Source organism: Ranitomeya variabilis, chromosome 4 (assembly GCF_051348905.1).
Source record: "Ranitomeya variabilis isolate aRanVar5 chromosome 4, aRanVar5.hap1, whole genome shotgun sequence".
Lineage (NCBI taxonomy): Eukaryota > Metazoa > Chordata > Amphibia > Anura > Dendrobatidae > Ranitomeya > Ranitomeya variabilis.
This window is the reverse complement of record NC_135235.1, coordinates 465,343,515-465,357,870: the sequence shown is the minus strand read 5'-3', so window position 1 is coordinate 465,357,870 and position 14,356 is coordinate 465,343,515.

Below are 14,356 nucleotides of genomic sequence, written 5' to 3'. Positions count from 1 at the left end.
TTCCATTAACAAAGTTAATTTGAATCATCATTTTAATCAATAGATTTTTGAATCATAGTAAGGTCCACAATTGGATGTGGAAAGCCCTCCAGGGCCGTGGGGTACCCGGGATGTGTCACGGCGGCAGTGACCTGTTCCGTGACTCTGGGCGCCCAAGTAAAAGGGATGGTCTTTAAAGGGGTTTGTGAAATAATAAAAGTTTGTGACGCCACCTGTGGTACTCGGTCAGGAGTGACCGATGCTGCTTAAAGGGGTCCTCTGGGGTAATGTTATGGCAGGAGGGATGGTATGGCTTCCCACAGGTGAAGCTGGGTCCTCAGGGCTCCCGGTCTGGTTGGCAAGGATGGTGTGGTGCTGGAAAATAAACGGAGGACACAGAGTTGCAGCATCTCTACCTGGTTTACTGATGGTAGATAGCCTCAGTCCAGAGTACCAGCAACGGGTGTAGGTGAGGTCTGGCTGGCCTGGAAGCAATTACAGATCCCTTTCCCAGGTGAGGTTCATAAGCCATCCGTCTCGCACTTTTAAGCAAGTTCCTTGCTGCCTGTGGCTTCTGTCAAGGTCCTCTCTCTCCTGCTTTGGGACAGTACCTGCATGGTAGGCAACTCGGGCCTTTTTACAGAGTCTCTAACATGACTCGGGCTCTGTGTGCTGCTGCACCTTCAGGTTGAGGTGCGGACAGTCGACATAAAATCTACTGTACTCCGGTTCTGCTGTGGCACATAGAGTACTACACAGCCTTGGGTTCCCAGTGCCCACTTCCTGCTCTTCAGCTTGGAAGGAGCGCAACTGCAGCTCCCTTCCAGCTCCTTTGTTCTCCTGTGCTTCTCCCCTCTGGCACTTGCTATCAATGCAACCAGTCTGCTTCTCTTCTCTCTCTCCTGGAGCTGCAGCACCACACGTGGCTGCACGGTCCCAGATCAGCTCTCACTCCTCTGGTCTCCCTGGACTAACTGCCTAACTCCTCCTCCAAGCCAGAATATGTATATGGGGAAGCTCCCCTGAAACCGGGTTCTGAGCTCCCCCTTCTAGCCTGGAATCTGAATGTGTCGCATGTAGGTGTACTACTTGTTAAAGGGATCTTCCTTGCTTCCAGGCATGACATCACCCTCCCCGAAAGGAAGGCAACATCACTGTAACAATCGGTTACCTGGGGTGTTACAGATGTGTTTAAATAAAATGTTCCTGTGCTGAGATAATCTTATAAATGTGTCCCTGCTGTGTACCCTGTAATGGATGTATGACTGTACAGGAATATGGTCTGATCATACCATAGCTCCTGGGCAGGAGGGAAGGAAAAAAGGATAGAGACATTACAGCAGGGGATCACAGCTGATTCTCTCTTTGAGTTAAAATATTGCCTAAAAACAGGCAGGGAAATGTTTTACCTCAAAGAAAGAATCAACTATGATCCGATGCTGTACTGTCTCTATACTGTTTTGCATCCTCCCCTGCCGAGGAGCTGTGGTATGATCAGACCATGTTCCTGCATGGTCAGACACAGACATTACACAGTACACAGCAAGGGCACATTTATAAGATTATCTCCGCACAGGAAAATTTTTTTAAACACATCCAATTCTAAAACTTATTTTTATTCCAAGATCTAAACATTCATCTTTAGTTGTATTTTTTAAATATTTTTAACAGATTTTTTTGATGGTCTAAAGAGAAGCTTATAGAAAAAACACCATATAGAGGGCTTGCTGTATTTTGAAACAAAAAAAGTGACTCAAAAAAAACCACCAAAATACCATATTTCTATATAGATTTTAATGTAGCATTCGGCTGCAGTATTTTTCGCAAAGTAAAATTGCTGGTTGAAACATTATGACAATTGTCATACAAATAAGGTGTTTTATTCCCCTAAAGATGTCATATGAATAGTGTTGAGCATTCCGATACCGCAAGTATCGGGTATCGGCCGATACTTGCGGTATCGGAATTCCGATACCGAGATCCGATACTTTTGTGGTATCGGGAATCGGTATCGAAACAACATTAATGTGTAAAATAAAGAATTAAAATAAAAAATATTGATATACTCACCTGTCCGGAGGCCCCTGGACATCACCGCTGGTAACCGGCAGCCTTCTTTGCTTAAAATGAGCGCGTTTATGGCCTTCCATGACATCACGGTTTCTGATTGGTCGCGTGCCGCTCATGTGACCGCCACGCGACCAATCACAAGCCGTGACGTAATTCTCAGGTCCTAAATTCCTAATTTTAGGAATTTAGGACCTGAGAATTACGTCACGGCTTGTGATTGGTCGCGTGGCAGTCACATGAGCGGCACGCGACCAATCAGAAGCCGTGACGTCATGGAAGGCCATAAACGCGCTCATTTTAAGCAAAGAAGGCTGCCGGTTCACAGCGGTAAGGTCCAGGCTGCGTCGGAGAGGTAAGTATATCAATATTTTTTATTTTAATTCTTTATTTTACACATTAATATGGATCCAAGGGCCTGAAGGAGAGTTTCCTCTCCTTCAGACCCTGGGAACCATCAGGGATACCTTCCAATACTTGAGTCCCATTCACTTGTATTGGTATCGGGTATCGGTATCGGATCAGATCCGATACTTTGCCGGTATCAGCCGATACTTTCCGATACCGATACTTTCAAGTATCGGACGGTATCGCTCAACACTACATATGAACCATCCTTACTAACACTTCTTGGTTTCAGTAGCCGTTCTGCCATGATTCTTCAGGGAAACATCTATTTTGAATGTACTTCGAGGGGGTTGAATTTCTCAGCAGTAACATCTTTCCTACAAGCTGATCTCAGGGCCCCTCGGAAATGTGACGAGGAATATACAATAACTGTAATATTACCTATATCTAGACGTATAGAAGATATAGCTGTGATAGACATGTTAGAGACCATCAAAGAATAACATGGGGGGGAAGGACAGGTCTTCTCTCTAGGCAATAAACACATGATTAACTAAACTTTATTTTTTTTCGCCATCTTCATAATATATATAAAGTTCTAATCTTTACTTCATTTAAAAATATATGTAGGAGTCAAGAAGGAGTCAAATAATTTCCTATTTATATGTAAGACCTATGAAACAGAAAATCCTTTTTGCCATTTCCTGGCTACGGCTTGCTAAGCAAGCAATAAAGCAGAATAAAATTACTGATGTCGGAGCACGGACAAGTAAAGACTTGGAGCACAATGTCCAGTCAATGAATGTTGTATAGCACATTGCTTTTAATTAACACATCAATACATCAAACAAGAAGAGAAGTGAAACAGAGACTGGAAAAGGCCTCACATAACAATCGTGTACCCATCAGTAGATAGATGGGCTGATTGTGAAGGGGGTACTTGAGAGCCTGCAAATGCTAGCAGCAAATAAAGTACTGTGCTGAACCATGTGAGCATACATACACACAGCACATAATGCCACTTACAGTGATAATACAGGACAGCCATACATACAGAAACAGTCTTTTCTATTTAGGGTTTAGCATGAAGATGGGCAACCTCATGTTGTGGTCTTTTTTCTTTCACTGTAAAAAGTCAGCAGATTGTTCTAAATTCAAATTTGCCGGTCTCACTGAATTTTCCCCAATTTGATTTTCGGCCAATTAGTTTACGGAAATCTCAATTTGAGATTCGAGAGAGGAAGACAAAATTGTGATTGACACTGGTATTGGCGAAGTCTCACGGGTGGTAACCACCTACCGGATCCCCACCTTGTCACCAACCCTCCCGAACATAAACATCTAAAATGAGACCAAGACACCAAATTCCTTTGGAATAATTATGGCCACAGCAGCCTTTATTTAAAACAACAAATAGAAAAGCATTCAATAATAAAATAATATTAAATGCTGTGAGGAGTCCTGGAAGCTCCCAAAATCTGGTGATTAACAAATATATAAAGTGAACACAAAACAGCCCCCAATTTTACTCCCAGCCGTTACCCCCCTGGCTCGGGAGCACCATAACTACAAGAGTTCCAATGTTCACTCAAACATCCTGGGGATCCGACAACCTTGCCGACTTCCCCATCCCATTTCACCAGATCCAAAACATACTAAATGCCAAAAAGGAGGAAACCATATGCCCATGGATCCCCCGTACCAATTTCTAACCAACATCAAGGACTCCCCCCAACCTCCACAATGCGGGCCTTTGAATACCTTAAAGGCCCAAGGCCCCACCACACCGAATATCTATGGCCCTTTCAATGCCCTCCTGTAAGCCAAGTGCCCAAATGTCACTGCCCACACCATTCAAATGAACCCCATCAGCCAACCAAAAATCATCCACCCCTTTTTCCAACTCAATATGCCTCACAGCCACACCCCCATTCCTTGAAACGAATGCAGACACTGCCCTGTTTACCTTAATCCTGGCTTTGTTAATTTTTGCCACCGACCTCGCATTCCACCAACATAGTCGTGGCACAATCTCAGACCACACAGTGGTATTCCCGGAGTATGACAACCACAGCCGCAACAAGTCATGCTTGATATCCAAATATCCAAATCTAACTCCAAATCGTTGCCACCCATATGCAACACCAAAATGTCCGGGGCCCTGTCCAACTGTGCACTGAAATAAATTTTTGCACAACACCAGATGTCAAGACATCCCCCAGAAGCTGAGCTACCTGATGACCACCGCACTCCTAGGAAAGCCAAGCTGTCTACCTTCTTTCCTCACATCAGCTCGCAAAGCTCCCCAATGGACATACGAATGGCCAAAAATCCACACAAGCAATCGGGTAGAACCTGGAAAAAACAAACAAAGAGAAAACAAAGCTCTAAGGATAAAAAAGGGGGGGGAGACCGTTAAACAAAAACTCTCACAAACTAAGGCTCAGAACTGCCCCCTCCAGCCTGACATAACCACGGTAACACCTCAACCGCCATCTCCTAATCCGCTGTATCGCTGCAGCTCCAAGCCCCTAATGCCGCCTCCGTCGCCGCCCCAATACAAAATGAATGAGGGGCAAAATGAGATTCGTCCAAACCCAACCAGTGCACACCCTTTCTAAATATAGCAGTAAATTGGTACCTGGATAAAAGGACCCATCCGCATGAAACAATAAAGGGCCAACATAGCTGGGCTGCAAGGCACGAAAATTTTGCAAACACTCCACGGGACACATAAACGAACCTTGGACGGGGCCCAAAATGATGGGTTATCACCACATCCCTGGCCAAAAGACCCCCCCGAGCAGCTTTTCCTCGGTGCCACCAACTCACCAACCCTAAGAGCCCCAAAAGACGCGAGAGGAAACAGCCAATAGAAAAAGACAGATTTCAAAAAAAGAACCCCAGATTGAAACCAACAGCTGCAAGACTTTCACCGAAGACCATCCTAGTCCCGATTTTGAGTTTACTCATCAGGTCATTCCGGGTGCTCCTAACCACCAGGTCCATAACAGGACCCTCCGTCTTACCAGGGGCCTACGGCACACTGAAATGCCCCACAACCCACTCCAATGTCCTCAAAATTGTCTGACAACCTGGGCCAACACACAAAAAATCATCCAGATAATGGGTCACAGAGTCAAGACTGGAAACATCCCGAACCACCCATTCCAGAAAAGAACTGAAAGCCTCAAAATATACTCAAGACAATGAACAGCCCATAGGCAAGCACTGATCTATGAAAAATTCCCCTTTTCAAAAACAGCCCAACAACTTAGAGCTATCCGGATGCACCGGCAATAAACGAAAAACAGACTCAATGTCCATCTTCGCCAACAAAGCCCCTTTATCACATTTTTTTACCAACCGAACTGCCTTATCAAAAGAAGTGTAAACCACGGAGCAGAGCTAAAGATCAATTCCAGTGTTCACTTACATGCCCCGGGGATAAGACAGAAGATGAATGAGCCAAAACTTATTTGGTTCCTTCTTGGGCACTACCCCCAAGGGTGAAACTACCACATCCTCAAACGAAGGACAAATAAACGGACCCACCATACGAACCAAAGCGACCTCCGTACTCAATTTCTCTGAAACTACATCCCCATAAATTTCAACTGACCGGAGGTTCTTAAGGACCTGGGGGATAACAAAAGAACCAACTTTAAAGCCTAGTAACAACAATGCCGCTTTCTCCCTATCAGGGTATCTATTGAGATAGAGGACCATCCTTTCCAACCTCACTGGAGTCTCCCCCTTGAGAATTAGTGCCCGCCCCCTGCTCTGGGCTTTCCTTTCTTTAAGCATTTGGCAGCCCCATGTGAAGAGCCACTGCAATGGGAGCAGAGGTGCTTAAATTTACAATTGGCTCTGAACTTTCACTGGCTATCATTGAACTGACAGCATTATCCCAATTTTTTACCGTCAGCCTGTCCCATCTGGCCGCCAGCCCCCGTGGTGCTGAACTGCCTCTTGGCGTGGCCGGCAGAACCAGCCCACCCCTGAAACGAATTACCCGATCTATTGGCTGCCATAATCCTTAGCCACAGGCCTATATCTTTTTGAAAAAGAAAGCCAAGCTGTCTACCTTCTTTCCTCACATCAGCTCGCAAAGCTCCCCAATGGACATACGAATGGCCAAAAATCCACACAAGCAATCGGGTAGAACCTGGAAAAACAAACAAAGAGAAAACAAAGCTCTAAGGATAAAAAAAGGGGGGGGGGGGAGACCGTTAAACAAAAACTCTCACAAACTAAGGCTCGGAACTGCCCCCTCCAGCCTGACATAACCACGGTAACACCTCAACCGCCATCTCCTAATCCGCTGTATCGCTGCAGCTCCAAGCCCCTAATGCCGCCTCCGTCGCCGCCCCAATACAAAATGAATGAGGGGCAAAACGAGATTCGTCCAAACCAAACCAGTGCACACCCTTTCTAAATATAGCAGTATACTGGTACCTGGATAAAAGGACCCATCCGCATGACACAATAAAGGACCAACATAGCTGGGCTGCAAGGCACGAAAATTGTGCAAACACATAAACGAACCTTGGACGGGGCCCAATATGACCCGCTTACCCTTACCCTCCTGATCCATTTTAGACCTATGCAGCCAGAACTCCACCCCATTTGTGGTGATCACCACATCCCTGGCCAAAAGACCCCCCGAGCAGCTTTTCCTCGGTGCCACCAACTCACCAACCCTAAGAGCCCCAAAAGACGCGAGAGGAAACGGCCAATAGAAAAAGACAGATTTCAAAAAAAGAACCCCAGATTGAAACCAACACCCCCCAGCCTTTCCAACAGGCCTAAAGAAACTGGACGCCTAACATCGCCGTGACTCCTAACTCTGTGAAAACCCCTGACAGCCTGTTTTACCAGGAACAGTTTAGTCAGATCAGGTTGCCCCCACATTCTAAAACTGAATGCCAAGGCAGCCGACAGCTGCAAGATTTTCACCGAAGACCATCCCTCTGCCAAACAACTACCCAGCCATGAAAGCAAAACTCCCACCTGATGCTCAGTGGACCCGAGCTCATGGCCAACAAACCCTCCCACAAATACCAAACCACCTGGTAAGCAGCCCAGGTCTTAGGAGCCAACAAAGCCCTGATCAACGACTCCGCAGCACAGAGAATAACCTCCAAAGCACTTCTGGCATTCCAACCCCACGACCTCAGACTCCGGAGCCAGGGGGTGAAAATCGTCCAACTGTTAACGAGAAAGAGAATCAGTGATAGCATTCTTGACCCCTGGCACATGAGACGCTGTCACATAGGAGTTCAAAGACAAACAAACCAATACCAGTTGACGAAGCATTTGCACCTCCGGAGGCGACGATGCCGTAAGGCTGTTAATCGCACACACCACCCCCATATTGTCACAATTGAAATGCACGCGCCTATCCTGAAAATCCTCCTTCCACAAATGAATAACCACCAAAATCAGAAAAATCTCCAACAATGCAATATTCCTGACCAAACCCGAAGAAAACCAAGCTTCCGGCAAACATGCCACACACCACTGACCCCTGAAATATGCTCCAAAACTAATTCCCCCAAACGCATCTGTGAACAAATCCAAAACCCCATTATCCACTGTCTCCTCCATGAGCATTGAACGACCATTGTACTGCTCCTAAAACGTATTCCAAATTGCTCAATCCTCTCTGTGTTCAGCAGAAAGCCGAATAAAGTGATGAGGAGCAGAAACGACAGCTGTGGCACTAGCTAACCTAGGCGAAAAAACTCGCCCCATCGGGATAATCTGACAAGCAAAATTCTGCTTTTCTAAAAGCGACTGCAGATCATGCAGAGACAACTTCCTCAAACGTTGTGCCCTAGCAACCAGGGGCTGGCTGGCAAATTTTAGCCTGGGGGGCAAGCACACAGCAGTGGCCCATGAGTCGCGGCCCATCCTTAAAGGGGTTGTCGGATCTTAAGCTACATGTCTACAGTCACTATGTGTGAATCCTCATATCGTGCGCACTGAGGATTCTCTGGTGCCGGCACCGGGAACAGGCGGTCTTGTTACTGCAAGCATGCGAATATATATTTATTTATTGACACACACAGTCCTACTCTATAGTGACAGTCACACACACAACCCCACTGTATAATGACAGGCACAACCCCACTGTATAATGACACACACGCACAACCCTACTGTATAATTAATGACACACACACTGCCCCACTGTATAGTGACACGCACACACACTGTATAGTGACACGCACAGCCCCACTGTATAATGACACGCACAGCCCCACTGTATAATCTCACACACAGCCTCACTGTATAATGACACACAGACAGGGCCGGACTGGGACGAAAAAACAGCCCTGCCACACAAATCCCACCAGCCCACATACTATAACACTCCCCATCCCGATCAGTGAATTTTGCTATGCTTTGTCCTGCCCCTCAACACTCCTCTTAAAGGCGTTATTTGAAGAGCCACATGTGAATGGCGCCGCAGTGCGCATGATCGACCACAGGTCCATGTACATGGTGCTCTTTACACTGCAGGCAGGCGCCGGGGACACCCTGGGGACGAGGAGAGCCCAGAGGATGGCAAAGGACTGAGGAGCACAGCGCCCAGTGACCACTCTGCAGAGGAGTCACAGCAGAGGTGGCATCTCCCTCACAGGGGACCAGCGCTCCTCCTGCCGCCCAGCAGTCTCTGCTCCGGAGCCGGGCGCCACCTCCTCTTCCTTCATTAGCATCCCCGGCGCCTGCGCTGTATGTTTGAAGGGCAGCACAAACTGCACATGCCCGAAAAAAAACTTACAGCGCAGGCGCCAGGGACGCTAATGGAGGAAGAGGAGGTGGCGCCCGGCACGCAGAGTACTGAGTGATGGCTGGAAGGCGTTTGTGTCAGGGGGGAAAGGACATGCCCCCCTGACAAACTACAGGTATGACAGGCAAATTCGAAAAACGATTACGGTATTTCACCCGAACTAAAAGAGCCACCTTCACAGAATGCAGCAGTAGTGCTGCACAAGTGGCTCTTTTAATTAAAAACACCTGGGGGGGTTACAGGTTCCCTTTAATACAGGTGCTCATTAGGGTGGAATCACAGCAGCATATGGCATTGGATGTGATCTGCCAATGATACTTGGCCCTTGCTCTGCTGTGAGCGTGAGCCAAGTGTCCGTGCTCTAATGCTCTCGCAGCACAGGTGTGGAGGAGACGGAGAAATTAATTTCTCCATCTCCTCAATGGTCTGACTCGCCGTGTATCAGACTGCAACATCTGCTGAGAAAAAAAAAAAACTACTGCACACGGACAGCAAGTGAGAAGAGAATCGTACTACTTTTGTGGAAGAAAATGGAACAGTTTTTTTTTTTTATACTCTTTATTAGTCCATGTGGCAACATTTCACTTCCATATCAGAGAAATGTGCAGTTATGGATCCGAAATGTTGCCACATGGGCCAATAAAGAGTACGCTACTTTTCTCACAATTAATCAGAGTGATAGATAGACAGATACACACACATACATAATAAGAATAGATACTGAGAATTACACCATTTATGCAGGACAGTAGAAGTATACACAGCTCCCAATATACCGTATATACTTGAGTATAAGTCGACCCAAGTATATGCCGAGGCACCTAATTTTGCCTTAAAAAACTGGGAAAGCTTATTGAGTCGAGTATAAGCCAGGTATGCATTGTCCCCACATCCCCGTCCTTGTATGCATGGCTCCCCCGTCCCTGTATGCATAGCTCCTCATCCCCATCCTTGACTGCATGGCTTCCCCGTCCTTATATGTATGGCTCCTTATCCCCGTCCTTGTATGCATAGCTCCTCATCCCCATCCTTGTCTGCATGGCTCCCTCGCCTCTTATTCCCATTTTTGTATGCATGGCTCCTTATCCCCGTCCTTGTATGCATGGGCCTCTTATTCCCATTCTTTTATGCATGGCTCCTTATCCCCGTCCTTGTATGCATGGCTCCTTATCCCCGTCCTTGTATGCATGGCTCCTTCATTGTTCATGTATGCATGGTTCCGATAAAAAAAAAAAAAAACACCCTACTTACATTCCCTGCATGCCCTCGCGCAGCATCTCGTTCTGGTGCCAGCAGCTCCTGTAGCCGGGTGATCACGTGTCCCCCACTCATTAAGGTAATAAATATTTACCCACGCCTATGGGAGTGGAGAGGGGTGAATACTCATTACCTTAATGAGCGGAAGACACGTGATCGCTCGGCCTGAAGAACTGCTGGCGCCGGAACGAGATGCAGCGAGGGTGCGCAGGGAAGGTAAGTGGGATGTGTGCTAGAAGGCTGTGGCTGTGAACGCTATAAGAGAAATGAATATTCACTGCCAGCGCAGTGAATATTCATTCCTCCTTAGCAGCAGCCCAGGCTTTAGCCACAGCCCCCACCGTTTTTTTGGGACAATGACTCGTATATAAGCCGAGGGGGGTGTTTTCACACAAAAAAAAAATATGCTGAAAAACTCGGCTTATACACGAGTTTATATGGTATACTACAATCTATTAAATACACAGCGGCATATTATATACCGTGTTAAGGAATATAGAGCAGTGTATATATTATATAGTGTATAGATGTGGCAGCAGTGTATATATAGTGTGAATTCCACACTATATACATAGCGCCATACTATATAAACATCTCTCTCTCTCTCTCTCTCTCTCTCTATATATATATATATATATATATATATATATATATATATATATATATATATATATATATATATATATATATACACACATATACAAACACACACACATCTCTACAATATACGGTAATTAGGACAGCATTATACTATACTAGATGGTGGCCCGATTCTAACGTATCTGGTATTCTAGAATATGTAGGTAGTATATAGCACAGCCCACGTACTATTTTGCACAGTCACGTAGTATATAACACAACCGGCGAAGTATATAACACAGCACAGCGCACGCAGTATATAGCACAGCCACGTAGTATATTGCACAGCCACGTAGTATATTGCACAGCCACGTAGTATATTGCACAGCCACGTAGTATATTGCACAGCCACGTAGTATATTGCACAGAGCACGTAGTATATTGCACAGAGCACGTAGTATATTGCACAGAGCACGTAGTATATTGCACAGAGCACGTAGTATATTGCACAGAGCACATAGTATATTGCACAGAGCACGTAGTATATTGCACAGCCATGTAGTATATTGCACAGCCATGTAGTATATTGCACAGCCATGTAGTATATTGCAGTCACGTAGTATATTGCACAGTCACGTAGTATATTGCACAGTCACGTAGTATATAACACATAGAAGTAGTATATAACACATAGAAGTAGTATATAACACATAGAAGTAGTATATAACACAGGTTACGTAGTATAAAGCATAGCGATTTAGTGTATTGCCCGGCTACATAGTGTATAGCACAGAGATGTAGTATATAACAGAGCCCACGCAGTATATAGCAATGTGGGCACTATATGCGTGGTAAAAAAAAAAGAATTAAAATAAAAAATAAACATATGCTCATGTTCCGAAGGCCCCTTTAAGTCCTGGCGACTCTGCGGTGCACGCGGCGGCTTCCGGTCCCAGGGTTGCTATGCCCTTAGGACCTGGGATGACGTCACGGTCACATGACGTCATTCCAGGTCCTGCGTGCATAGCATCCTTGGCATCCGCTTGCACTGCCATGGACAGCGGGCGACGTCGGAAGGTGAGAATAACCATTTTTTTTTAATATTATTATTATTATTTTTAACATTAGATCTTTTTACTATTGATGCTGCATGGGCAGCATCAATAGTAAAAAGTTGTTCAGACATGGTTAATAGCTGCGTTAACGGAGTGCGTTACACCGTGGCATAACGCGGTCCGTTAACGCTGCCATTAACCCTGTGTGAGGGCTGACTGGAGGGGAGTATGGACGGGACACTGAGTGCAGGGTAGTAAGCAGCGGCCATTTCGCTGCTGGACTGTGCCCGTCGCTGATTGATCGTGGGCGTTTTGCCAGGACCAATCAGCGACTTGGATTTCCGTGACAGACAGGGGCCGCGACCAATGAATATCCATGACAGACAGACAGACAGACAGAAAGACGGAAGTAACCCTTAGACAATTATATATATATATATAGATTATGATGCACACATCACATAGGAGACACCGCGACTGCTGAATATATATTACATTGAAACTACTGTATATACAATATATAGCTGATACTGCGACCGATGTGTATAGTTGTAGTATCACCTATATATTGTGTGCGATACTGTGACTGGTGTACACACATTATATAGATGAAACTGAAAAAAAAAAAAAAAAAATTATATATATATATATATATATATATATATATATATATATATATATGACACAGATAGATAGTGCGACTATACACAGCAGTATCACCTATACAAAGTATATGCAGTAGTCTATACATTATACAGGTGATACTGAAAATGTTGGATACACGATATATAGGCGATACTGCTACTGCTGTATAATGATAGTATCACCTATATATCATGTATACAGCAGTCTATACTGTATATATACACACATTATATAGGCAATACTGCTACCAATGTGTATATACGTTATATATAGGTGATACTGTTGTGTATATATGTACGTGTTTGTGTATATACACACCAGTATCGCCTATATAACGACATATATACACAGCAGTATCACCTATATACACATCAGTGTACACATCAGTAGCGGTATTGCCTATATCATGTGTATAGACTGCTATATATACATTATATAGGTGATACTGATGTATATAATCACTATACCACCTATGTAATGTATGTATAGCAGTCTACATCTTATATAGGTGACACTGCTACTGATGTGTACATACGTTATATAGGTGATACTGCTGTGCATACATGTACATATATGTGTATACATACGTGTGTGTGTGTATATACACACACACTGCAGTATCACCTATATAACGTATATACGCATCAGTAGCAGTGTCATCTATATAAGATATAGGCTGCTATACATACATAATATAGGTGGTATAGTGATTATATACAGCAGCATCACCTATATAATGTATATATATAGCAGTCTATACACATTATATAAGTGCAACTGCTGTACATACATTAAAAAAATCATCTTGGGACTCACCCAGGTCCCTGAGATGGGGGGGAGGTGGGGAGGATGAAGAGCTGAGGTGGGTCGGGTCCTGTCCAGCGTCGGCGGTGAAGACGATCCCAGGCATTGGTGAGCAGCAGTCTTCTCCGACGCTGGTGCAGGCGGGCCAGCGTCAGACAGTCAGGTGGAGGCGCCCTATGCGCGCCGGACTTTTCAAATAACTCCATGTGCGCGCGTGGTCTCCTGCTTGCCCGCGCTGACACTGGCAGCAGACGAGCACGCGCAGGACTCAGGACCGCGGCCGTGCTCGCGCACTAGCGTGGGCCGCCGCGGCACTTATCGGCTCGGGCAATGCGCGCACACAGGACCTGGCTGAGTTTTAAAGGGCCGGCTGGAGGGATTCGGAGCGCTATGTATTTAAATCGCTGCCGGTCCTCCAGCGGCCCTGTGCACCTGCTCAGGCACCGGCCCGGGGGGCATATGCATTCCTGCAACCCGGGCCAGTCCGCCCCTGCTAGCAACCTCCTTCCTCAAAACGATCACTTTTTCCTCAGACAAACGAAATTCCCATTCAACAGTGTCAATAACAATACCCATAAAACGTAAACAAGTAGAAGATGGACCCTCCGTCTTACCAGGGGCCAACGGCACACTGAAATGCCCCACAACCCACTCCAATGTCCTCAAAATTGTCTGACAACCTGGGCCAACACACAAAAAATCATCCAGATAATGGGTCACAGAGTCAAGACCGGAAACATCCCGAACCACCCATTCCAGAAAAGAACTGAAAGCCTCAAAATATACTCAAGACAATGAACAGCCCATAGGCAAGCACTGATCT